This window comes from Theropithecus gelada, chromosome 8 (assembly GCF_003255815.1).
Source record: "Theropithecus gelada isolate Dixy chromosome 8, Tgel_1.0, whole genome shotgun sequence".
Taxonomy (NCBI): domain Eukaryota; kingdom Metazoa; phylum Chordata; class Mammalia; order Primates; family Cercopithecidae; genus Theropithecus; species Theropithecus gelada.
In genome coordinates, this window is record NC_037676.1 from 49,279,963 (window position 1) to 49,287,672 (window position 7,710).

The following is a 7,710-nucleotide window of genomic DNA, read 5'->3' on the forward strand; positions in this document are numbered from 1 at the left end:
ATATACACCATGGAATACTATGCAGCCATAAAAAAGGATGAGTTTGTGTCCTTTGTAGGGACATGGATGCAGCTGGAATCCATCATTCTTAGCAAACTATCACAAGAACAGAAAACCAAACACCGCATGTTCTCACTCATAGGTGGGAACTGAACAATGAGATCACTTGGACTCGGGAAGGGGAACATCACACACCGGGGCCTATCATGGGGAGGGGGGCGGGGGGAGGGATTGCATTGGGAGTTATACCTGATGTAAATGACGAGTTGATGGGTGCAGCACACCAACAAGGCACAAGTATACATATGTAACAAACCTGCACGTTATGCACATGTACCCTACAACTTACAGTATAATAATAATAAATAAATAAATTTATTTATTTTAAAAAAAAAAAAAAAAAAAAAAAAAAGACTTAGATTTTGAGAAGGATCTACCTGCTTACAATTTCTGGGTTTCCATGAGGAAAACAGAGGTTTTTCTCCAAGTAGGCTCTGTGGTGCCTCCTCTATTTTTCTCAAAGAGTCCCAGACTCTTAGAAATTTCTTTTTTTTTTTCTTTTTTTTTTTTGAGATGGAGTCTCACTCTGTCACCCAGGCTGGAGTGCAGTGGCATGATCTCGACTCACTGCAAGCTCCTCCTCCCAGGTTCATGCCATTCTCCCACCTCAGCCTCCCAAGTAGCTGGGACTATAGGCACCCACCACCACGCCCGGCTAATTTTTTGTATTTTTAGTAGAGATGGGTTTCACCATGTTAGCCAGGATGGTCTCTATATCCTGACCTTGTGATCCACCCGCCTCAGCCTCCCAAAGTGCTAGGATTACAGGTGTAAGCCACCATGCCCAGCCCAACTCTCAGAAATTACATAAGGTCCTTTCATACAGACATTAGGGTGGCAAGAAGAGAGATTGGAGAAATAATATAGTCAACTTAGAAGAAAAACCAAAAGAAATCCACTTGTTCTCCAAAAAACCCAAAATCCAAAAATAGAAAAAGCATATAGCCTTTTAAATATATATAGCTTGGATCTTCATTTTTAATTAAGCTGATTTTTAACCATAGAGCTCTTTTTTAAAAACATTATGTTAAATCTCTTAATACCAGACTCTATCCACGACAAAGAGCTGAAACCTCTGGCTTTTGAACCTTTTTCTTCCTGCAACGGTATTTCCCCAGGTGAAACCAATAAGCCCTAACTATGGTTACAACTTAACCATGGACACATGAGTTGCCTACAAAGCGCTGGTGAGTGATTTTTTACAGTATCTAGAATCACTCCTAAGGCAGCTCAAAGAAAATTGAAGTCATGAAACCAGACTTGGTTAATTAGGCTAATTGGCTTTGGGTTACCCACCATCCTTGGGGGAATGCCCTTGCAGTAAGTTGGCCATGGGAGGAAAAAGAATAAATAAATGGCAAAAGTCCCACAAGTATCAAACCAGAAATAACTCATTCCCTAAGCCAGGAATTGAACCCCAGCCACCACCATGGAAGATCAAAGCCTTAGATACTCAGTTACAGCATGAGGTGAGCGCCATATTTGTTTTCCCAGTAGAAATCTAGAGTAGTCATTTTTGAGCTTGCAAAAGATGTAACCTTTCAAGGGAAAAGGAACAGATATAAATATGAGAAGCCTTAAAAGGAAACAGATTTTATAATTAAGTCAATATTTCTTGCAACTTTACTGAAAGCAAACCAATACTTACAAGAAACAACTCTTTAAATATAGGGAACCAAAATTTAGATAAATATATTTTCTTTCAGTTGTGGCTAATTTAATTATAAAATTGTTGATAAATTCCCTTTTATGAACCTTATCGTAACTTACACAGACCATCTATGACAAGCTTGGACTTTGTGATTTGTCCTATATTTCCCTCTTTCCTAAATAATCAATCATTCTACTTTGGGACAAGAACATGCCATGTAAGACTCTTTCTCATATAAAATTTCTTTTCTTTATTGCCTTCCTTACCAAAAATACATCTTCATATTCATAACTCTCTTCACATCTCTCTCCCCTACTTACTGTTTTTTTTTCTTTTTTTCTACTTTCTATTATCTTCCTAAATCCACATTAAAAACCCCCACTTTAAATAACGTTTGAATTGGTCTAATTTTTTTTTTAATAAGAGGATATCTTCTTTGGCACATTTTATACACAGAATTACATATGAATTTTCAGTAACCCTACATTTTATTGAACTTAAGTCACATTAACTTGAAAAATACTTAGACTTATTTATTGAACTTATGATTGTTCTTTTGTTTACAAGCCAATTGGGTACTCCATACACACAATATATAACATAAGAAATGTACATACACATAAACACATCTAGGCATGTATACACACACATAAACAAAGATGTGCCATTGTCTAACTAGGATCTCTACTAAATACAAAAGTTTTTCTCAGTGTAGCAAGAGCCCAGTTATTTTCCCCTACAAATTCTCATCTCCTCTACCAAAGTGTTAACATGACATTAAGCAAAGAAAACACTTTAGAGAAAATGATAACTTTAGGGTAGAATACAAAATGCAAGACCAAGATTCCCCTAGGAAAGGACTCTAATCCACAATCCTAGAAGGAATGCCAATGCCCAACACCCCAGAGCATCCGGGGGTGGCTAACAGTACCAAATGCTAAAAAAAAACTGAGTACCCAGGTATCAGCCAATAAGGGTGCCCATCCAAAATGTTGAAAAACCCCAGAGCATCCAGAGGGTGGTTATCAGTGAACCTCAACACCTTTGCCTTCTCCCTTTCAGAACCTGAGATGGCCTACATGACCAGCAGCAAGGCAGTTTAATGATATTTAAGTCCATTTCCAGACAGGCTGCAAAACTTAACACATCTCTAAAAAACAAAGTGGGAAAATAATTGTTTTATAGTCTCATTAGTCTTCCTGTATCATAAAAAAGCTCACTTCACACAGAAGGATTTTTCTTGAATGATGAATAGTTCAAATACATCCCTTTATGGAGAAAACAACTTTAATGGTTACAGTCTATCGAGATCATTAATAATCAGTATTGTTGATTAATGAACTGAGGGTACACAGGAAAGACAAATAGAATGAGATGTGGTTAGGTTAAGCAAACTACACAAATGTTTAGGGCCAGAGTTAAAAAAAAAAAGGGGGGAGCTGCAGAAAGGCTGGGATGTGGGGAACACAGGAGACCAAACACATTTGGGACCACAGAATAAAGTGACCCTGGCATCCCAGGGTCAGCACAATGGGGGATCTCTCAAAATAACAAAAGAAAAAAATTCAAACAATCAAGGAAAGTGCCCTGCCTCACATAGAGTAGAGACAACTGCCCAAATGGCAAAACCAGAGACTACAAATGTAACAATGGAATAAACATGCACATGCATTTCAGCACTAAAAGCAGAAAAGTAAAACAGCCAATCTTTACAGAAGGAGGGGACAAGAGAAGAGGCAACCAGGTGGGTTACAAAAGACATGGCCAGCCAGGCAGGCTCCTGTCCAGGGCACCAGACAATGGGAGACTGCAGTCAGGCTGCCACAGCAGAGGTCTCATGGCCACTTCTCCAACTTTAAATAAACAGCATATGAAAGAACAGAGCAGCCAAAATTGAGGGACAAAAAAGGTAGGGAATTGAATCTGGACAGAGGAGACCCACCCACCTCCAGGTCCAAATGGTGCTGATCAGTCTTAATTTGTGGTCCAGAGAGAGGTCTCCATCATCCCTTAATTATCACCGGAAAAGATATCACAGGGTGAATCCCAAATTTGAGGTGCAGCCTCAGAGGTCACATGGGTTCTTGGCTTCACACAGGAAGGAATTCAAAAGTGAGCTGACGGAGTAAAATAAAAGCAGGCTTTATTAAGAAAGTAAAGGAATAACAGGGTGGCTACTCCATAGGCAGAGCAGCCTCAAGGGCTGATAGTCGGCTATTTTTATGGTTATTTCTTGATCATATGGTAAATAAGGGGTGGATGATTCATTAATTTTCCTGGAATTCCTAAGAAATTCCAAGGGTGGGGAATTCCCAGAACTGAGAGTTCCTCCTACTTCCAGACCATATGGGGTAACTTCTGGGCATTGCCACGGCATTTGTAAACTGTCATGGTGCTAGTGGGAGTGTCTTTTAGCAGGCTAATGTATCATAATTAGTATATAATGAGCAGTGAGGACAGCCAGAGGTCACTTCCATTGCCATCTTGGTTTTGGCAGATTTTGGCCAGTTTCTTTACCTGTTTTATCAGCGAGGTCTTTGTGACCTGTATCTGGTGAAACCAGTCCTGCTGAACTCCTGTTTTACTGTGAGTTCTAAGATGTCAGGGTGTCAGCTCAAAGCCCCAGGCCAGGGTCTTCATGAGGCTAGGGGTGGACGACCCTAAGTAGGTCTGAGCTGAGACCTGTTCCACCCTCTACTTTTCCAAAATTTGCAAGCCTTGAAATAATGCCTAGTATCCTGGTCCGTTTGGAAATAAATAAATAAATAAACAAACAAACAAACAAACAAAAGTAAAAACAAAAAGCAAAAGCTGCAAAGGAAAGTCAGAACCCCAAGCTGAGCCATTTTCTGATTCTCTCAATAGAGGGGCTCTCATTCTGTCTCTCCCTGCTTTGATTGTTCAAACTGACATATTGATGCTCACTTGAGAAGATTAAAAGAGGACAGAATGTGGGAGTCCCTGGGGGAGGTATACAGGCACCTACTTCTGCAGGGGCCTCTGTGGACTCTTTGCACTCAGATGCCTGGAGCTGCGGGGCTTTCTGTCTCCAGGACCTGGACGCAGCAAGAGCTGCCAACACCTTCCAGCTGCCTCGGGACTAGGGCTGACTTTTCTTGCCATTCAACTTTCTGAAGCCCTTTTCTCACCTGTCAGAAGGGACACAGCATCCTCCTTGGCATTACCTTTGCACCACTCAAGCTGTCCAAAGACTGTGTGGCCTGGAAAGCCTGGCCCCAGCAGCCCGAGCAGAGGGGTGCTCAGGGTGGGTCAGCAGGTGGTGGCCCTGGGTGTTGGTTATTTTGATGATGCTGGGATGGTGATGGTGCTGCACAGAAACCACTCTCTTGGTTTGCTGGGGACAGGGCAAGTTGGGGAGGAAGTTATAGAACAGAGGTCAAGGTCCTTCCTCACACTCTAAGGCCCTCCCATGTCCCCACATCTTTCATATTTTGCTCTTAGACTTGGAACTCAGCTAACAGATAGACACAGAAGAATGGGGCTTTCATGTCACTCTCATGAGGATCATTTAGCCTGTGGGGGCGCTGAAAACTTTCATGTGTTTATTTACTTTGCATTGGATTTTCCCCCCAAGCATTTCATTTTGTGGTTACTATAAGAAATATACATCTTCATTTTTTGCATGTTTGTTTGTTTCGTTTTGTTGTTTTTTTTTTTGAGATGGAGTCTCGCTCTGTCGCCAGGTTCGAGTGCAGTGGTGCAATCTCGGTTCGCTGCAACCTTCACCTCCCGGGTTCAAATGATTCTCCTGCCTCAGCCTCCTGAGTAGCTGGGACTACAGGCATGCGCCACCACACCCAGCTAATTTTTGTATTTTTAGTGGAGACAGGGTTTCACCATGTTGGCCAGGATGGTCTTGATCTCTTGACCTCGTATCAACCCACCTGAGCCTCGCAAAGTGCTGGTTTATTTTTAAAATATAAGAAAATTTAGATAATTAAATGAAATAACATTTTTCCAATAAGCCCCACTTCTCTCACCACTTTTATCATGTTGATATGTAGCTTTATAGGACATTTATTCCACATAAATTACCACCTTTTAAAGTATACACTAAATTACAGATGCCATGATGTAGGATTTTTTTCTTTGCTTCTTAGTGGGTAGAGATAAAGAAATGAAAGATTGAAATGATCAGATGGAGATGGGCTCTTCACCCCTGTTAATGGAAAAAACAAACTGTAAATACTTTAAAGGGGTTTATCTTGAACCAATGTGAGTGACCATGGCCCAGGGTATAGTCTCAAGAGATCCTGAGAAAATGTGCCCAAGGCAGTTGGGTTATAGCTTGGGTTTATACATTTTAGGGTGACAGGACTTGTAGGTAACATCATAAATCAAAATATGGAAAGTGACCATTGGTTCAATCTGAAAAGGTGAGATATCTTGAAGTGGGGGGCTTACAGGGTATAGGTGGATTTAAAGATTTTTCTTGCATATTCTTCTCAAGCTCATATGGGACATTTGCCAAGATAGCTCACATTCTGGGTCATAAAACATACCTTAACACATTTAAAATAATAGAAATCATACAACATCTGCTCTCAGACCACAGTGAAATTAGACTAAAAGTAGATAATAGAAAGATAGATGGAAAATCTCAAATTTTTTTTTTATTTTTTTGAGATGGAGTCTCACTCTGTCGCCCAGACTGGAGAGTGGCAGTGCGATCTTGGCTCCCTGCAAACTCTGCCTCCCAGATTCGAGCAATTGTCCTGCCTCAGCCTCCTGAGTAGCTGGGACTACAGGCACGTGCCACCATGTCCAGCTAATTCTTGTATTTTTAGTAGAGATGGGTTTCACCATGTTGGCCAGGCTGGTCTCAAACTCCTGGCCTCAAGTGATCTGCCAGCATCAGACTTCCAAAGTGCTGGGATTACAGGTATGAGCCACCATGCCCAGCGGAAAATCTCAAAATATTTGAAGATTACACAAGACAGTTCTAAATAACACAAAGAAGAAAAGAAGAAAGATTTCAAAGAATAAATCCCAAGATAAATTAGAAAACATTTTGAACTGGGTGAGATGCAGTGGTTCATACCTGTAATCCCAGCACTTTGGGAGGCCAAAGCAGGCAGATTGTTTGAGGTCAGGAGTTTGAGACCAGCCTGGACAACATGGTGAAACACCGTCTCTACTAAAAATACAAAAATTATCCAGGAGTGGTGGCACACACCTGTAATCCCAGCTACTCAGGAGGCTGAGGCAGAATAATCTTTTGAACCCAGGAGATGGAGGCTGCAGTGAGCCAATACTGTACCACTGCACTCCAGCCTGGGTGACTCAGTGAGGCTCCATCAAAAAAAAAAAAAAAAAAAGAAAAAGAAAAAGAAAATGTGGTGAACTGAATGAAAACAAAACACAACTTAACAAAATTTGTGAGATGCAGTGAAAGCTGACCTAGAGGAAAATTTATAGCACTAAATGCATATACCAGAAAATAAGAAAGATCTGATATTAACAATATAAGCTTCCACCTTAAAAACCTGGGAAAAGAAAACCAAATTAAATCCAAATATAAAAGAAGAAAATAGGACAGGCTCGGTGGCTCATGCCTATAATCCCAGCACTTTGGCGGGCCAAGGCAGGTGAATCGCCTGAGGTCAGGAGTTTGAGACCAGCCTGGCCAACATAACAAAACCCCATCTCTACTAAAAATACAAAAATTAGCCAAGGCATGGTGTCACATGCCTGTAATCCTAGCTACTCAGGAGGCTAAGGCAGGAGAATCACTTGAACCTGGAAGGCAGAGGTTGCAGTGTCCCAAGATCGCGCCATTGCACTCCAGCCAAGGCAACAGAGCGAGAATCCGTCACAAAAAAGAGAATAAGAAGAAGTTGAGAAGGAGAAGGAGAAGAAAATTATTAGTAGCATTCATGAGACAAGGTCTCTCTGTTGCCCAAGCTGGTCTCAAACTCCTGGACTCAAGGCATCCTCTCACCTTGGTCTCCCAAAGGCTGGAATTACAGGCATGACCC